Source organism: Callithrix jacchus, chromosome 2 (genome assembly GCF_049354715.1).
Source record: "Callithrix jacchus isolate 240 chromosome 2, calJac240_pri, whole genome shotgun sequence".
NCBI lineage: Eukaryota > Metazoa > Chordata > Mammalia > Primates > Cebidae > Callithrix > Callithrix jacchus.
Window position 1 is genome coordinate 134,884,595 of NC_133503.1, and position 20,188 is coordinate 134,904,782.

Here is a 20,188-nt window from a genome sequence, read left to right on the forward strand (position 1 = left end):
GACAAAGGGGTTTTTTTTGACCAATATCGTTCTTGTGTAGTTTGATTTCTAATAGCTGCCACCCAGCCCTCTAGAAGACATCTCTGACCCTCTTTGAGGAAACTACTTTTTTACTACCAGATGCAATCTTTCTCCACGAATTGACACCAGTATTCCACTAACATGGTTTCCACAGCCGGCCAAATGATCTGGCTACCTAGCAAGCTGATTCCTTGAGGGCTGCCTTTCTCAAGTCCTTCAAATTCCATGTGCTAGTGTTGCTGGGACTGGTTTCCAGGCAGCATCAGCAGTGTCTGTGAGCTTCTTTCATGGGTTCAATGTGAAGAAACTAGTTAAGGGCATTATGACTGGCAGCCTTTGGCTGACGCAGGATTTACCCCAGCCTTTGTTAATCGGGGAAGATTTGATGCAGTTGGTGGATTCCCCTGGTGCTACTGAGACACATATTAGTTTTATGCTATCTTCTTTGATCCAGTAGTTCCATCGGCTTTAGAAACAAAATCCTAACTGACAAGTCTGAGATAAAATATACCTACTTATGCCTTTGTAATACCCTTAATTCCTAGTTTTTCACCACCCTGCCCCCTACAACTAAGAGGGTTCCTGTGAATATTACATCATGTCTAGATGCTATGCACAGTGCACTAGTCATACAGATCTGAGCCCATCTTGTCACATCAGTAAATGGGAATGACAGCCATCATATTGCCACAGTGATGCTGGAAATTGGAGTGCCTCTAAATGGAGTGTCCAGCCAGACCTCACCAACTGCTAACCATCCTGGGTTCCTGGGTTTATTCATTTCCAGCACATGTTCAGAACTTTCCTCCAAAGTGTTTGAGGGGACAATTGTTCATTCTTCTACTTTGTTCAATAAAATGTATTTTATGCTTTTGTTTCATTTTATTTTTCTTTCATGCCCAGAGCAGAACTGCCTGACTCAGGAACCCAGATAAGTCAGCAATACTTATATAATAGTTCATTAATTAATAGTGAAAAACAAGGGAGGCCCACTAGAACACTGACTTCAGCTACCTTAGCAGCAAATGAGTTCCCCAGGATGCATGTCATGCCGGAAGAATCAGTAAGCAATGGTGTCTACAGGGCAGGCTTTGAGAGCAATTCAAGTGCAGGGCAGGGATTTTCTCCTCGGGATTAAAAGTGTCACTGGCACTGCCTTGGAACATGATGTCAGAACTACTGAAACTCCCACAGCCCACATATTTTCTCAAAAGGGAGGTGGTTTTCTATTTCATGAGAAAAGCTGGTGAGAACACAGTAGAATGTAATTTAAGAGAGAGAAGTAAGGGCTGACAAAAAAGGGAAGATATATTCACCCCAGGGCATCGTGAAAGCAAAATGAATGGAGAGCAAAGCAGCATAAGAAATGCAGCGAGGCCTGGAGTCAACGTCTCGGGGCATTTGGTCAAAGATCACCATCCCTCCTTCATGATACCATCTCCAAAAGGAGATTCGGAATTTTATGAGTACATTCTCTGCTTCTGTTTTAGCCAACATGATTAAAGGTGGTAAAGGAGTTCTGCATATTATTATCTGACCAGATCCAAGGTAAGGAAGGGTACAGGGTGAGTCATCCTGGTGGGCAGGGGTGGGGGCAGCTACTGTAGTTGGCCAAGCACGGGGTTGAGTTATCAAAAGCAGGGAGTGTCAGACAGGGCACAGGATGCAGTCCCAGAGTTCAGGGAAGGCCAGTGAGGGCTGCACTGGCAAAAGGAACCATCCAGGGAAAGATAGTCCAGCCCTCCCCATGCAGGACTGGGGAGGAGATACGAGAGGGCTGGAGTAGGTACCTCAGGGCCACGGACTTTGACTCTATCTACAAGAAGTCAGTAGCTTGTGTTGAGGGTCGAGAAGCCTGAGGGTGTTAGGAGACCTGTGTACTTATACAGGAAACTCAAGGACCATTCTACCAAGATGTCCTAACCAGGATTTACAAACGACTGGATTTCACTGCAAGGAAGAAGAAAGCAATTAGAAGTTATATCGATGAATGTAGATTCCATGAATTTTGTTTCTAGATTAGAAGCTGTTTCTCTGCCCCACATACTGAGCTCCTGCCTTTCTTGTATTATTTTAGGACTAAAAAGGGTAAGATGTGCCTCTTCTAGATTGGGATTTAAAACAAAAAGCCTCAGTATAACTCAGCTGATAAAGATCTGGATTCAGGTTCTTGGGTCTGAAGACTCAACGGAGCCACACTGCATGGCTTCCTATCCAGCCTCTGACACTTACTGGCCATATGACCTTGGACAAACCAACTCACCTCTCTGAACATCATTTTAATCAGTTGTAAAATCAAGATAATAACAGTCCCTTCTTCCTAGAGTTCTTATGAAAATAAAATGAATTAACTCTTATAAAGTGCTTAGAACTGTATCTGGCACACAGTAAAACCTATATAAGTATTTGCCACTATTATTATCCCAGCCTTCCACATTTGTACAGACAAGCTAATGCTGTCCACTGCTAGGTCACAAAAACAACAGGAATGCACACACTCAACTCTGAGTCATAGCAGGTTGGGGCTTTCCCCCTCATACTAATCAGTCACGTTCAAGGCAATCAAGACACAAAGACAAGGAAGATACAGAGCTGGAGGGGATGTGAGAAACTGAGTCACACTACTCATTTTACAGATGAGAAAACTAAAACATAAACTTGCTATATCCCAAAGTTAATTTGTTAATAGAACAAGAAATAGAATTTAGTCATGTGAATTTCCCAGTGTCTGAAGATGTAATTCACATATTAAAATCAGGTGCCTGCTAGGTCAGTGCTACCATTATTTATTATCAGCCTGGTCTATTCTCCTTTCCAGTAGCATGACAGAATGTGAAACTGTCTTGAACTCTGCAGATCACTATATAATTATGTCAGGGTTGGCTAAGAGTGGGGCACAACCATGATGCAAACCACAATATAGTAAAATCGGCATGGCCTGACTTCCTTTAAGTGCTCTAATTCTTCTTCTCTCATGCCAAGTGTAGAGGAGACCTCTTGCCTCATGAAACCCCACACCCAAGCATCCTTTCTGAAGAGAAGAACCCTTTACACTGGCAAACTTGATCCTGAACACTGGATTCTATCAATGGAAAAACATCTCTGCTGTTGAGAGCTTGGCCTGTGGTGTTGAATGAGGTTTGTGGATGCTTAAAGAAGGGTTCTGGTGTTAGACTAAGTAATCCAAATTATTTCTGTAAAGCTTTGTGGAAGGAGTAAAAATAATGGTTTACACATAGCTGCATTCAGAAACTGGAAGGGGAGGGGAAGACTTCTCAATAAAATGTTTTCTGAGGCAGCACTTAATAGATGCCGCTGTCTACTAGTTTGACTTTAGCTATTAGATATTTGTGGGATCACTCCCCATATCAAACTATAACTTCTACAAAGGTAGCTTTTATTTTAATCCCTAGCTCCTAGATATTTGCGGACTGCTCACCATAATATAAAATGATGACATCTACAAAGGTAGCTTTTATTTTAATTGGTTGCAAGTTCCATTCCTTCTATCCCTTTACAGTCAGATCTGGGCTAAGCAAAGATGTTTAGCTACCAAGTAGGTGACTGATGGTTCTAATTACAAACTTGGAATTAAGAAACCCAGTTTCTACTTCTCTTTCCTTCTTCCCCACCATTAAAAAGCTTTGGAATTTGAGCTAGATCACAGATTCTACACTGCAGGGTTGTGGAAGCTACTGTGTCATTATGTGCTAGGTCAATGCATAGGAATTTCCTTTACTTTGAAAAAATGCATAAAACTTTTGACCACGGGGGTATCTTTATTTCTATTCTGGGTATAATATTAACATAAGATACTACAGGGCAGAAATAATATCAGGAAATCCTAAGAGAACAGTGACCCCCAAGGCCTGGGTAAGCCAGAGACAGGTGGAGGGAACGAACACTAGGCTATTATTCTCTAACCTCCTCTCTCAACTTTCTTTCTGGGCACCCCTCATTCCAGGCTGGAGTTGATTCTGGGCATGCCTCTGCTGGAGCTCTCACTCTCCTGGTCTGGTTTGGAGCATGGCCTCACCTGTCTCACTCAATCTCAATTCAGTTCCTGCTTTCCACTCTGCTCTGTATTGCTGCCCCTCTCCCGGCCCCAACCTTGCCTCATTTGATTCCAGTTCCTGAATCTACTCAGCTACTAACTTGATCTTTCTTTTTTTTTTTTTTTTTTGAGATGGAGTTTTGCTCTTGTTACCCACGCTGGAGTGCAATGGCGCGATCTTGGCTCATCACAACCTCCACCTCCTGGGTTCAGGCAATTCTCCTGCCTCAGCCTCCCAAGTAGCTGGGATTACAGGCGTGCGCCACCATGCCCAGCTAATTTTTTGTATTTTTAGTAGAGACGGGGTTTCACCATGGTGGCCAGGATGGTCCCGATCTCTTGACCTCATGATCCACCCACCTCGGCCTCCCAAAGTGCTGGGATTATAGGCTTGAGCCACCGCGCCCGGCCTAACTTGATCTTTCTAAATTTGGTCTTAACCTAACAACAAATATACAAACAAATCCGAGCTCAGTATATATTACTCATACTATTCAACAATAAATAGGAGCAAACAATTAATACACATAACAACTGATGAGTGTCAAGGATACTATGCTAAGTTAAAAAAAAAAGTCAATCTCGAAAGGTTTCATACAACATGATTCCATGTCTACAACATTCTTAAAATGAAAAAATTATAGAGATAGAGAACAGATTAATCATTGCTAAGGATTAATTGAGGACAGGGTATGCCTGTGAAGGATTAACATGAGGGAGTTTCTTTGTGGTGATGGAATAGTCTGGACCCTGATTGTACTGGTGAGGTTATATAAATCTATACATGTGATAAAACTTCCTAGAATGACACCATTCCTCCACATGCATAAACAGAAACAAGAGTGGATGTAAAAAAAAAAATGGTGAAATCCAAATAAGGGCTATATTTGAGTTAACAGTATTGTACCAATGTCAATTTCCTGATTTTGACAATGTACTAAGGTTATGTAAGATACTGTCACTGGGGGAAGCTGGGTGAAGGGTAACAGGAATGCTGTATTATTGCTGCAACTTCTTATGAGCCTTAAATTGTTCCAGAAAATACACACACATAAACACACAGACATGAACACAGTCAAGCCTTGCATATCTGTGAGTTCTATATCTGTGGACTCAACCAACTGGAGATCAAAAATATACTTTAAAAAAAAGATTATTGCATTTGTACTCAATATGTACAGATTTTTTTCTTGTAATTATTCCCCAAACAATACAGTATAACAACTATTTGCAAAGTGTTTACATTTTATTAGGTATTATAAGTAATCTGGAGATGATTTAAAGCGTGCAGGAAGATACAGGTGGGTTACTTGCAAATACTATACCATTTTACCTAGGGACTTGAGTATCTGTGGATTTTGTTATCTGCAAAGGTCCTGGAACCAGTGCCCCAATCCCCCACAGATACTGAGGGATTACTATCTATATATGTGTGTACACACACACACACACACACACACACACACACACACACATCCTATGGTCCGGAGTCCCATCCCCAACAGTAGCACATAACAAGAAAGGACAAAAGTGGCAAGCAGAGTCCAATGCACGGCATTCTTAGTGAAAGCATTATATGGAATTTAGTGTCAAATTGAAAAAGCCTTGACATTAAGAAAACCAAAAGTCCGAAAACCAGCTTAGTTGCATAATTTAACTTCAGCTGGCAGAACTCAAACTGTGGGCATATAAAATGGAGACAACAGAAGTTAAACGTGCCACATCACTCAATTCTAGCTGACATTTCCTTTGGCAATTGTTTTCTACCACATAGTTTTTATCCTATTGTGTAGATTGTAAATTTCCTTCTGACACAAATAGCGGTCCCTAACATATATGACTGTTGTATGGAAAATGATCTTGAGACTAGCTGGAAAAGGAACAACATAATTCTCTAACAATTTATAAGCTTCTGAAAGGTATCAAAAGAGCCAGAGGTATGAAAATAACCTTTGATACTTCTAAAAAAGGTTATTTAAAAGAAACATGGCATCTTAAGAAAATTGTTCTCATATGAGTTGAGTCTTCAAGTCTCATATGACTTTAAGAACTTTAAGAAATGAGGTAGTTGATGTTTTTTGCTTGGCCTTGACAACTGACTTAAGGCATAAACAATCCCTATCTTTGTTGAAAGAAGAGCATATATGGGTGAATACCTATCCTCCTAATTTTCACAAGACAGTAGGGTGAAAGTATTTATGGTATATCTATTGAGGATGGTAGGAGGTGTATATGCCAGCTGGGAAACTCCAACATCAGCGTCGCCCCTACTGTCCCTAATCCAAGCGCTCAGGAGACATTTATCTTTGCATTTGCAGAGATTCCTTCCATTTTACATGGAGCATGAGTTTACAGAAACTCAAAAAGAATACATCAAAGTTTCTCCTTCTGAGGACAAGGAGGAAAGTATCAGGTTCAAGGGTACAAAGAAGATGTTGGCCTTGGAGGAGAACGTTTATAATAATGGGGCATCACAGGTCTTATTTGGTTTTCATTATGAAAATTCTTAAAATGTTTAATCTGTGCAACAAAAAGAGAAAGACCTCAAAGAGGAGAAGGGGGTCTGTCAGTGAGGCTGGAACTGCAGGGCTAATGGAACACCAAGGTGGGGTTCAGGCCAATGCCACTAGTGAAGGACAGGGCACCAGTACAGGGGGTTATAAACTAGCTGGTGTGACAATACTCTTCAGACCTCAAACCTGAACCTCTGGTTCACAGGAAAAATCATTAACAAGCAGAGATAATTTATACTATGCAAGCTTAATGTGTAAATACTGATTAGAAGAGAGATTAGCTGGCTTTCATCCGCCGTGTACACATTCATTTGTTCATTCAATCATTATTCCACGAACATTTGTTGAGTAATAATTGTGTGCCAGGCTTTATAGTGTCAGGAACTGTGCCAGGCACTGGTGACCCAAGGATGAATCAACATAGCGCAACCACAGAACAGGTCTAATTTGGTTTTCATAATCTGTGTGAGAAAAAGAAAAAGACCTGAAGGAGAAGGGGACCTGCCAGTGAGGCTGGGACTGTAGGGCTAATGGAACACCAAGGCAGAGCTGGGGCAGGGTCAGGCCCAGGTTTTCTGGGGGCAGTGAATTGTGACACCTATTTGGAGGTGTCCAAGGCAGGCCTCTAAATTGGGTTCCTCTGACTCTGGTTCAGTGAAGTATTAATATGTGCCCGTTATATAAAGGGCTTCATCACAGTCTATTCATTTTGGAAATGCTGTATTGATTGTCTCAGGTGAGCATATTAATAACTGAGAAGTCCTGCACTGAAGACATCCAGCAAATGGTATTACCTTACAAGGTCCTGTGTGGAAAATCCCACTCTCAGGACTATGAAGTGGAAAAAGAAGTGCAGGAGCATATCTGTAGTGAAAAGACAGGAGCAAGCAAGGCATTTTTCATGTCCCATGAAACATTCCATGGTCCAATTCATGTAAGCCAGAAATGTCACTGCCACCGAATTATCTGAAAGGATTTTGTGTGAAATGTATGTAGTATTTTTACTAACTTTCCTCTGCCTAAAATACATAGAGACAGTTCATCTTTCACAGGAGTTCAGCGTCACAGACGCTGGAGCTGATGACTGTTAGGAAGCATCTGGTACAATCCTCCTGCTCAACAGAGGAGTCTGGACAAAGCTAATCAGTAACCCAACTCTAAGAAACCTGAGCTCCCAATTCTCAGCCCAAAGCCCGGATGAGTAAGTACCTGTCTTCTGTATGCTCCACACAGCATTTCAGTGTACTGCGGGTGTCAACAATTACTAAGTCACTAAATTAAGTTATAATATTTGTAACATCACAACATAAAGATCAGAACAATAACAAAACATTCTGCCATTTCTTCAGAAGCATTCGTTGAACATTTCAGGGAAGAAAAAAAGTATCCTCGGGCTAAAGAGTTAACATTGCTTCAACCTCAAGAATATCATTATCTGACAGGAACCCCTCCCATCACCATGTCACTGAGATTTTAAAAAATATACCTTTGGTGTTGCTATAATCTTATTAACCTACTGGCTCGTAGAGCTTATTACTCTGAAAATAGCTTTTATTTTCTTCTAAGCCAAACTTATCCAAGAGCATCAGTCTAAAGACTATAAATAGCCCAAGTATAATGATCAGTGACATGAAAATGTAGGCTAAAGCTAATAGAACTGAGTAACAGGTTTAATTTCAAACTGGAGAACTAGGTGATAAGATCCCACCACTTTATTGTTTCTGTCCTGGATTTTATATAATCATTAAAATAGCACTGTTTGCAAGGAATGTATACAGTTATACTCGGCCTAACTTTATAAAACAAGCAGTCAATTTCCCAAGTAGCCTTACAATTCTACTCTCTCTTAAAAAACAACTTTATTGAGATGTAATTCGTGTACTATCTAATTCATCTATTTAAAGGGTAAAATTCAGGGATTTTTAGTATATTCACAGATATAGGCAAGTGCTACAATAATCCATTTTGGAAAACATTTATCAACTCAAAATAAATCTTGTACCTAGGCTGAGTGTGGTGGCTTACACCTGTAATCCTATCATTTTGGGAAGCTGAAGCAGATGGAGGGCTAAAGCCCAGGAATTTAAGACCAGCCTGGGAAACATGATGAAACCCCATCTCTACCCAAAAAACAAATTAGCTGGGCATGGTGGCATATGTCTGTAGTCCCATCTACATTTCACTCCAGCCTGTGCGACAGAGGGAGAAGAGAAAAGAAACCCTGTACCTTGTAGCTGCCACCCCACCTCCACCCCCACCCCATCCTCTCATCTCCCTCACCCCTAAGCAACAAATAATCTACTTTCTGTCTCTATAGCTATACATATCCTGGACATTTTGCATAAATGGAATGATAGAGTATGTGGTCTTTTGTGGCTGGCTTCCTTCCCCTAGCATAACATTTTCAAGGTTCATCCAAGTTGTGGCATGTATCTGTACTTCATTCCTTTCCATGGCCAAGTAATATCCCACTGTGTACATATTCCAAATTTTATTTATCTAATCATTAGTTTATGGACATTCAGGTTGTTTTCACCTTTTAGTTACTATGAATAACATTGCTATAAACATTTTTGTTTTTCTATGGCTTTTTTTTCATTATTCTTGGGTATGCACCTAAAAAGTGGAATTGCTGGGTCATATGATAACTCTGTGATTACCTGTGAGAAACTGCCAGACTTTTTTCCAAAGTGGTCACACCATTTTACATTCCCACCAGCAGTGTGTGAGTGTTTCAATTTCTCCAAATCCTTGTCAACACTTAATAATTATCTGACTTCATGATCCTAGGGGTCATAAAGGGGTATCATATCTGGTTTAAATTTGCATTTCTTGATGATTAATGATGTCGAGAATCTTCTCATGCATTTATAGGCCATTTGAAAATATTTCTGGGAGAAATGTCTATTCAAGTTCTTTGTCATTTTAAGTGGGTTATTTGTCTTTTTATTAAATTGTAAGAGCTCTTTATATATATTCTGGATATAATTCTTTTATCAGATATATAATTTAGAAATACTTTCTCCCAATTGCCTGAACCCAGGAGGTGGAGATTGCGGTGAGCCGAAATCGCGCCATTGCACTCCAGCCTGGGTAACAAGAGCGAAACTCCGTCTCAAAAAAAAAAAAAAAAAAAAAGAAATACTTTCTCCCATTCTCTGGGCTTTTGCAGTTTCTTGATAGTGTACTCTGAAGCACAAAAAGTTTCAGTTTTGTTAAAGCCCAATTTATACTTTTCTTTACAACTGCATTTTGGTGTCATATCTAAGATTCATTTGCCGATACCAGTTGTCCTGCATTGGAAGGGCTTGGTATTCCAACTGAAAATCAGTTAACCATAGATGTTTATTTCTGGATTCTCAATTCCATTTCACAGATCTGTATGTCTAACTTTGTGCCAGTACCACACAATCTTTTTATTACTGTTACTTGTTAGTAAGTTTTAGAATTGAGAAGTGTTAAGTGCCTCCTAGTTTGTCCTTCATTTTTGAGATTGTTTGGCTATTTTGGGTCCCTTTAAATTCCATATGTTTCGAAATCCCATGTTAGTTTTGAAGTTCTACAATAGCCTATAAATTTCTCTAAAGAATCCAGCTGGGATTTTGATAGCAATTGCATTAAATCTGTAGATTAAGCTGGGAAGTATTTCCAACTTAGCCTTGTCTTTCAATCCAGGAACATGAATTTCCTTCCATTTATTTAGGTCTTCAAATTTCTTTCAGAAATCTTTTTTAAGTTTCAAAGTATAAATTTTATAATTATTTATTAAAATTATTCCTATTTTATTTTTAAATATTATTGTAAATGGAATTATTTCATTAATATCATTTTCGGATTGTTCAAAGCTAGTATATATACAATTAATTTTAGTAATTAATTTTGTATCTTGTAGCCTTGCTATTATGGTTTGGATTGTGTCCCCCCAAAAAAGATACATTGCAGTTCTAACTCCCACTACCTCAGAATGTGACCTTATAAGTAGGGTCATTGCAGAGGTAATTAGTTAAGGTGAGGTCATACTAGAGCAGGGTGGCCCCTTAATCTAATATGACTGGTGCAATAACAAGAAGGGAACAGAGACATGAAGGACGAAGACAGTCAAATGATGATGGAGGCAGAACCTGGAGTGATGCATTTACAAACCAGAAAAGGAAAACAAATACCAGACACTAGAAAAAGAAAGGAAGGATTCTCCTCAGAGTCTCAAAGGGACTCCCGACACCTTGATTTTGGACTTCTAGCCCTGTAACTGTAAAAAAATAGATTTCTGTTTCATTAAGCTACTTAGTTCATGGTACCTTGCTATGGCAACCCCAGGAATCTAATGTATTTGCTGGACGTGTTTATTAGTTTTAATGGTTTTTTAGTGGAGTCCTTGGGATTTTCCATATAAAACATTACGTCATTTGCAAATAGAGTTACTTTCACTTAGGATGTCTTTTATTTCTTTTTCTCTCTTAATTGTCCTGGCTAGACACTCCAGTACAATGTTGACTAGAAATGGAAAGAGTGGGCATCTTTGTCTTGTTGCTAATCTTAGAGCAAAAGTATCCACTCTCTTCCAATCAAGTGTGTTGTTACCTATGAGTTTCTTGTAGATGTCTTATCAGACTGGGCAATTTTCCTATTACTAGTTTTTGAATGTTTTTACCATGAAAAGGTGTTGAATTTATCAAATGATTTTTTCTCTGTATTGAGATGATCATGAGGTTTTGTTTTTTATTCTATTGATATGACATATTACATTAATTGATTTTTGGATGTTACATCAACAGTGCATTCTTGAGATAAATCCCACCCTAGTGTATAATCCTTTTCATATGTTTCTGGATTCAGCTTGCTAGTATTTTGTTAGAACATTTTTCCATGCATAATAAAAAATATTGGTTTGTAGTTTTCTTTCCGTGTGATATTTTTCACCACTTTTGGTATTAGGGTAATACTGGCCTCAAAGAATGAGATAGAAAGTGTCCCTTCATCTTTTGTTTTTTTGAAGAATTTGTAAAGAATCGGTATTAATTATTTGCAGTCTTCTGAGAATGTCTGTTAGGTATTGTTGGCTTTTAGTGTCCTTCATGCCTTCTATTTTCTTAGTGTTTTCTGCCTAGTTGTTATATCCTTCTGGAAAACTGGGTGTTAAAGTCTTCAGCTACCATTGTTGAGCCATCTATTTCTTCCTTCATTTTTGTCAGTTTTTACTTCACATATTTTGGCACTCTCTTGTTTATTGAAAATATGTTTATAATTGTTATATTGTCCTAATAGATTGTCTTTTTTATCACTATAAAATGTACCTCTTTACATTTGGTAACTTTTTTTGTTTTAACATCTATTGTGTCTGATATTAACATAGCCACTCTGGCTGTCTTATAAGGTTGCTGTTTACATGGTGTATCTTTTGCTTTCTTTTTACTTTCAGTCTATTTGTATCTTTGAATGTGAACTGGGGCTCTGTAGACAGTATATATAATTCAGTCTTGCTTTTTGTTTTTAACTAAAGATTGTTTAATAATCTCTGCCTTTTGGTTGGACTATTTAATTCAAAAGTATTTAATGTTATTATTGATATAGTAAATTTACATCTACCATTCTACTTTTTGTTTTCTATACTTCTCATGTCTTCTATTCCACCTTTATTGCTTTCTTCTGCATTAAGTGAATATTTTCTAAAACAGCATTTAAATTTCTTTAAGGATTTTTTCACTACTTAAAAAAATATTTCCTTAGTGATTGCTCTAGGCCTTATCAGATACATCTTATCAGAATCAGCTTCAGATTTACACCAGTTTTATTCCAGCGGGATATAAAAATGTTACTCCTATATAGCTCTATTCCCTTTTCTCCACTTTTGTGATGTAACTATACTATTACATTTAAAATGTTATAAGCCCAATAGTACATTCTTATTAATATTACATTATATAATTTTAAGTCTTTTAAGGAAGCTGAGAGGAGAACAAATATATATATATCTATTCATATATTTTGTTATGTTAACTTTATTTATCATTTGTGAATCTCTTCATTTGTTTTTGTGAATTCAAGTTACCACTAGAGTCAATTTTTTAACCCAGTATAATATTGCCTTCACCTACCTCCTTTGTGCTGTTATTAGCAAATGTGTTACATTTCTATAAGTGAAAAAGGCTCAACAATCATATATATGGGTATGTGTGTCTATTTGTGTATAGTTTAATGCAATTGCTTTTAAAATCAGTTTTAAAAAAGGGAGATGATATATGCATTTACACTGTCTTTTACACATATATATGCTCATTGTTATTTTCTTGAGGATTCAGATTATTGTGGGAAGTTACTTGCTTTTAGACTAAATAATTTTCTTTAGCATTTCTTATAAGACAGATCTGTTAGAAACAAATTATTTCTGTTTTTGTTCACCTGGGGATATCATTATTTTGCTTTTATTATGAAAGACAGCTTTGCTGGATATAAGAGTTTTAGTTAACATTTATTTATGTATTTTGAATCTGGACATCACTATTTTCTGGCCTCCACTATCTCTGAGGAGAAGTCAGGTTATTCTTTGGGTTCCCATATAAGTAGCAAGTCATTTTTCACTTGCTGCTTTCAAGATTTTTTCCTTGTCTTTGGATTCTTAGCATTTTACCACAATGTCTTTTACCCTTTTGTGTTTGCTAATCTTCCTTGGAGTTTGTTGAGCTGTCTAGATATGTACATTAATAGTTTACCAACACATTTGGAAAGTCTGGAAATAATAAAAAGTCATTATTTCTTCAAATACTTTTTCTGCTGCTTTCTCTATTTTCTCTACTTCCAGTATTCCCATTACATATATGTTGGCACAATCAATGGTGTCTTGCAATTCTCTAAGGCTCTGTTCATTTCTTTTCATTTTTTTCTCTCTTCTCTTCAGCTTGTATCATCTCTGTCAATCTTTCTTCTAGTTCATTAATTCTTTCATTAGTTCAAATCTACTCTTGAGCCTCTTTGGTTAATTTTTCATTTCAGTTATTATGCTTTACAATTCCAAAACGTTCATTTGGTTCTTTTTTAAAAATTTGTATCTAATTTATATTCTCTGCCTGATATGACATTACCAAAATACCACCTTTTATGTATTTAATCATGGGTTTCCTTTAGTTCTTTGAATGTAGTTAATATGGATACTTTGAAGTCTTTTCTTTTAAATCCAACACCTGTTTGCTCTCATAGGCAGTATCTATTGCCTAATTTTCCCTGACTCCCACCCCTAGTGTATAGGTCATATCTTTTCTGTTTTTTGGCATATTTCATGGGTTTTTTTTGGTTGGAAACTGGACATTTTACATAATATATTATAGCTATCAGGATGGTAGTTCCTTCCTGTCTCCAGGGATTGCTACTGTGATATATTTCTTTAGTGATTAGTTGGATAATTTTACTGAAGTCTATTTCCTTTCCCCCATAGAAAATAGGGGGATGTAGCCTTGGGTATGTCTGCAGGGGATGTAGCCTTGGGTATGTCCACAGCTACCCTGAGATAATAGAAGTTTTGGCAAGGTTCTTTTACACTGTCTCTTTCCCTGACCATTCCTAGCTGTTGAATTAACTGCAGGTTGATTGCTATGGGTATACGTTGCTTCATAGATTGAGCCGGTCAAATCTGGGCTCCTTTCAAAAGATAGTTTCCAAGATCAGTGTTTAAGATTCATTATGACTCCAGGAATGCGCCTCTCAGCTGTCTCTTTCCTAGTTCCCAGCAAATTAGGCAATCTACAATTTAGCCTATATCTCCAATGAATCTACCAATCTCTTCCCAATTGCCTTTCACTGCAACCTCCAACATTTTTTTTGAGAGCACCCTTGGGCATAAACTTCTCTACACTTTGTTGCAAACAAAGTCAGTTCCTTGGTAAGACACCGAAAGGTCTTTGTTTTACAACCTACTTCTCCCCCAGGCAAATCTCTGAGCTAGGGCTCTGGAGCTACAATGGTATGCTTCTCTCCAAGTGACACTCCTATTCCTGTAGCTGAGTTCTGTGGTAGTGGGGCAGTAACCTTAGGTCTTCTCAGTTTGCTTCTTGCTGTGAGAAACCACAGCTTTAAGGCAAGGGGAAGGGTAATGAAGGTCTCAGTATTCTCAGCATGCCGCATTCAAGGTAGAGCCTCTGTCCCAGGAGTGGAGGCTGGATGAAAGAAAGAACCCCACACCTCTGGGCTGCACTTACCTGGAACTTAATCTCAGAAACAGGTTGCTGAGGGCAAGAAGAGAAAGGCTGACATACTGTCCCTCTCAAGAGAACAGGTCTCCAATTAGGAGATGGGGTAGAAGGAGCTCTGTGCTGTTGGTTGTGCCAGTTTGGAATGAAATTTCCATCTCTCTGAGTTTGGAGTGAGGGAAGAAAAGTAGAGGCCTTGCTTCAAATACTACAGTTTTAGTAGATTTTCCTGAATAAATATTTCTTTATTTGCTGAATGTCTGTATGCTGGTGAAAGGAAAATAAAATCTCGGCATCCCAAATTCATTATGCCAAGGGAAAGTTAAGCTGGAAGCTGAGTCAAGTAAGAAACTGCCTTCCCTTTTGTTCCTAAGCAAATAAGTCAGAAGATAGAAGGCTAGATAGAAGGCCAGATGTCTCCACAAATAGCCACTCTATGTTTACTTTATCTTAGGTAGAGTCCTGATTTACTGCATGTGAGATAAATGCACGATGACTATTTCTGTACCCTTTCTTTTCACAGGTAAAATGTGAATTCAGTGAATGCTGATCAAAGACTCAAAGGAATGCAACAGCTCTCCTCTTTTCTCTACCCTCCTCTTTTATTTTTCTCTTTCCTCTTTCCCCTACTACTTGCTCTTTTCCCCTTTAAATATAGAAGTCCCAAACCCCTCTTTGGAAAAAAGCATGGATCACAGATTGTTCCTGTGGTTTTGTGTTCCTTTTTGCTGGGTGCATCCTTAACCTTGGCAAATAAACCTCAAAATTGATTAGGACCTGTCTTGGATACTTTTTGGTTTACAGGCCATTTCCAGATACTTTAAGTGGTTAGTTTCATGTTCTTTACCAATTTTCAGTTTTTCTGGGGAGCAGGTCCACAGAACTCAGGCTATCATGGCGAAAATGAAACATTCACATCTACTCATAAGGGTTCCAGGTGTCTATAGAATCTGCAGAGTACAAATTCTGCTATGCATGCAGCTCTGTGTGGTCTGGAGTATGATGAAGGGTAGCACTCGGGATGATGAGCTTTGAGACAGATGCTGGATACCACCTAGTGATTCCATCCTCATTGAATAAATGCACAAATTTCCTCTAGGGAAATCCTATTTCAAACAATGAATGTCTAAGAGCTCTTAAATCTGTGGCTCCCAGTGGCCCCCACGGTCATCATCTTCCCTTATATTAAATCAGGCCATCACTGGTTTCATACACTAACAGAAAAAGAAGGCAAGGGAATATGAAGGGAGCAAAAGACAGAGAAGCCAGGCACTAAATCTGAGTGATCCTTGAGGACACCATTAGAACTGACAGCTATGGAAGAAAAAAGGAGGGAACAGTGCATTTTTGGAAGGTGAGTCACTTGGCTCTCTGGAAGCAGGTTGACAATGAGTGGGAGATGTACTGATTAGTACCGTTCTAGTACTAGATGCTTTTCATACATTGTCACCAATCCTGACAGCACCTCTCTAAGGTGACAGTTTTTGTAGTTCACCCTTCCTTTACTTTGTAGTCCATGACTACTACCAGGTCACTGATGCGGTCTCTCACAGTCTTTACCTTGCTTCTTTTCTGCATGCTGACGCCCCTAGATTAGGGACTAAGGATGAGATGCTCTGGAAAAGTGATAACAGTATGTTTTTATTCTGCAAGATAAAGAATACTATCTATTTCCTTGTTCCAGAGTTGTAAACTCTTAACCAATAGATTAAGGATTCAAGTCCAGCTCTGCCTCCAAGCCTCTGTCCATTCTGTACCTCTTTTCTGCACAACCTAATGGAAATATCTAACAAAACACTTGAAGCCACCAGCCTGGAAATCATCAGAAAAGTCTAAGGTTGCCTCTACCTAATCTTTGCAGTCCTGCCTTTGCCCTCTGAGAGCACTCACCACCCCTTCTTTTGAATCTCCTCGGTATAGCATCTGTAGAAATTCGGTGCCCTCCTTTGTTAAACATCTGTGTCCCTCTTTGGCCTGTAAGCTCTCAGGAGCAGGGATCATGGCTTTGCAACTCCATCACCTATTCGGAAACCTGGACAGAGGTAAACATGAAATAAGTGCTTGCTGGATGACTAAGTAAAGAAAGGCAACTGGAGTCACAAAACCCAGAAAGACAACAAAGCACCAAGGGCCAACTCTTGGGAAGTCCCTCTTTAGGAGGCAGAGAGAAAACTACAGGAGGAACATTAGGAGAGCTGAGAGACACCAAAATGAGGCTGAGCTGCCAAGGAAGGTACAATATCAGAAAGGGTGGGTGGTCAATGTTTTATCGGGCTCAGCCTACCAACTTAGCTCCCAGTAGACTCAAGTCAGTCCTCTATGATGAGAGGAAGCTCAGGGAGAGAGGCCATTCCTAGGAACTCCTTTCAGCCTCTGAGCTGGGGAAAGAGCTGTGGGTCCCTACCAAGTAGGAGTAGCTCAGGATGCCCTGGAGAGTTTGGAGGAAGCAACCTTCCCAGGCTGGGGAGAATTTGGCAGTACCTTGGCCTTTCCCGGGTTCTCCCCTAGGCTTCAGGCCTCAGAGGGATCCATCCAGGGTGTATTACTCCCATATCGTAGCTATATAATTTATTTCTCTTTGAGGAGGAAATAATGGCATCTCTGGAGAAATAATTCACTGCCTTTTGGTGGAGAAAATATGTTCTGTGATCCCACACGCCATATGATGTGCAGCACCAGTCTGCAGGGGTAAACATCACATTAATATCAGCCACAAACTGCCTACATCCCTACCTTATAAGGCCAGTGTGTCCAGTGTTGGGAGGGGCTGGGGGACAGGAGGATTCTTTACTGATCCAGCAGAAAGCCACAGGGAAAGTTGTAGTGTGCAGTGTTAGAGGATCCTCTGACTTTAGTCAGCTCAAACCCAAAGAAGGAGTGATCAACTGGTAGCTGCCTTCCCACCACACCCCTGCCCTGGGTGATTTTGTACCACTTTATAATTGCTGTTTGACTACCTACATGCTAACATTTCAGCAAAGTTCATTTTATTGTTAAGTCCAGAGGTGCTTGTAACTGACACAGTTTTCAATATGGAAAAATAAATAAAATAAGATAGCAGCAGCTGACACAGTCCTCTCCTATTTCGCCAATGTAGCTCTTATAAATACATACCCTGGATGCAATTACTGGCACTTAATGACCCAAATGGCTACAAAGATGGAAATTTTCTCTTGCAGAAGATGACTAGTATTTTTTCAGCTGCTCTAGTCTATAGTACACTTGTGTTATTAGAAGTATTATCTAAAAAATATATCAAAGTACTTTGTAGCCAATGTTTAAACACTGATTTGTTTCCTTTCCTTTAAAATTCTACATTTAAAACAAATCGAGTGATTCATCTGACGTCTGTTGCTGCCACCTCCAGAACAGCCTTCTCACAGCCACTGCCTGTGTCTTTCTCTCAGTCCCATCCCCTCAGAAGGACTTTCGGCCACTGCCACGCCCCCACTGTGCCCTCATCTCAGCCCCAGCCCTCAGAAGCACTCATCTGTTGTGCCTACTTACTCCTTTCTGAAATCCTTTTTGCTCTTGGCCTCCAGGCAACTAAGACTTTCCCTACATTCAAACCATTTATTTTAGGACTTCTCTCATCCCCTAAGGCATCACTAAAGATCCATCTGTAGCTCCCTCTCTTTCCTGAGGGCTCTGTTGCACCTCTATTCCAAGATCACCCAAATGTCCATCTCTAGGGCTAGTTTCCCCAAGAAGCCCCAGGAGCCACTTCCAACCACTTTCCTGGACAGTTTCCTTAGCAGCCTGGCTGGCATTCCAACCTCAACAAAGATTCACTGGGCACCACTTGTGACCCAGGCTCTGCTAAGGGCACTGTGTGAAGAAGACACACTCAATTCTTGCTCTTACAGTTCAGGATAACAAAACACATCTTCCTTCATTCATGTGGGCTCTCCCACCTCCCTGCCAACCTCAGAACTCCAATCTCGTATTAAGGCATAACACCTGGGCTGGAGGTCCCAGTACCGTACGACATGGTCCTCCCCACTGCACCCATAGCTCATGGTTGTTTAGGTTCAGGAATTTGCCCACAAACACCTTCTCCTCTCCATTGCCCATAGCCAGGCCCTCTCACCTGAAAGCCAGACTATTTCAGATGTGCCTCAGCTAATTCCCATCTCAAGTTTGCACCAGTCCAATCCATTCCACACACTGCAGTCTCCCAAATGACATTTCACCATGTCATTCTTCTGCTGCTCACACATCAACCACTCCCCATTGGCACCAAAACAAATTCATTTCAAGCTCTCCAACAACAGGTAGGTCCCACCCCACGTTTCCAATTGCTTTCCTGTATGTTCCATTTCAAAAAACTGGAACCGTAATCTATTCACAATGCTCCACCCAAGATTCCCATGCCTTTGTGCCTTTGCTCAGTTTGTTCTGTCTTTCAGAAACATCACTTCCCCATCTCCAACTCTGCAAGTGCAAATTCTATCCATAACTTGAAGCCTGGCTCAAATACCACAGTCTCCTGAAAGCCTGTTTAAAAATCCACTCCTCCCTTAAATGGAATGAATCTCTTGGTCCTCTGCTTCCGGTATGATTCTGATGACAAGTGCCTTGTGCAGACAGTTTATATCGGGTTGATCTTTGTATTTGCCACACAACAGATTGCAGTGGCTTGCACTGACTCGGTAAGAATTTGATGAATGGGTTGTGCGTCATGTTTCAATCCTGTAATTCTACTACTTTTTGAGGCTGAGGTGGGATTGATCGCCTAAGGCCAGGAGTTTGAGACCAACATGGGCAATAAAGGGAGGCTGCCATCTCCACAAAAAATAAAAAAATTAGCCAGGTGCAGTGGCACATGTCTGTGGTCCCAGCTACTCAGGAGGCTAAAGTGGGAGGATCACTTGAGCCTGGGAGGTCAAAACTGCAGTGAGCTGTGATTATGCCACTGCACGCCAGCCTGGGAAACAGAGTGACACCTGGTCTCAAAAAAAAAGAATGGGATGAATTAACAGATGAATGAATGGGCTGCTGCTGGTGTGCTTTCTGTGTGAGAACGGCTAAATTTTGAAAGGTGATATTCCACAGAGACATCTCCAATCTAATCTCTACTCATTAGAGGTTAGAAAAATAAATAGATATTAAATCGACAGATAAAGGGCACTGAGAAGCTGACCACCTGCCACCTACATAACCTGCCTCCATTTGGGTGTGCATGTTTATGGCTAAAGCGATTCCGATTCTGCAGCAGGACCTCCTTTTGTCTTTGTGAGCAGTTTGGTTAACTCTTCCAATTTTCCGTCAGTTCTTTGACACAGTTGTACCTTTAATATTTCTGATCTAACTAGATTCTGCTGAGTAAACTAAACTACTCTCAGTAAAATGATTTACTTTCATGCAGCTAGGAGGGGAGGAAAACTGAAGGAGTCATATTATAACTTTATCACCATGAC

At 39.8% G+C, this 20,188-nt stretch overlaps 1 protein-coding gene and 1 long non-coding RNA gene across 4 annotated transcripts in view; one reads left to right on the forward strand and one right to left on the reverse strand.

Annotated features, from left to right (window-relative positions):
• SV2C (synaptic vesicle glycoprotein 2C) overlaps positions 1-20,188 on the reverse strand; it is a 289,177-nt gene that overhangs the window by 201,247 nt on the left and 67,742 nt on the right. The gene's annotated exons all lie outside the window — the stretch shown is intronic.
• Positions 1,257-15,522, forward strand: LOC118151500 (uncharacterized). The gene is made up of 4 exons (XR_004739849.3): positions 1,257-1,569; positions 3,009-3,159; positions 7,641-7,789; positions 15,292-15,522. It is a non-coding gene; the product is annotated as an uncharacterized LOC118151500 (long non-coding RNA).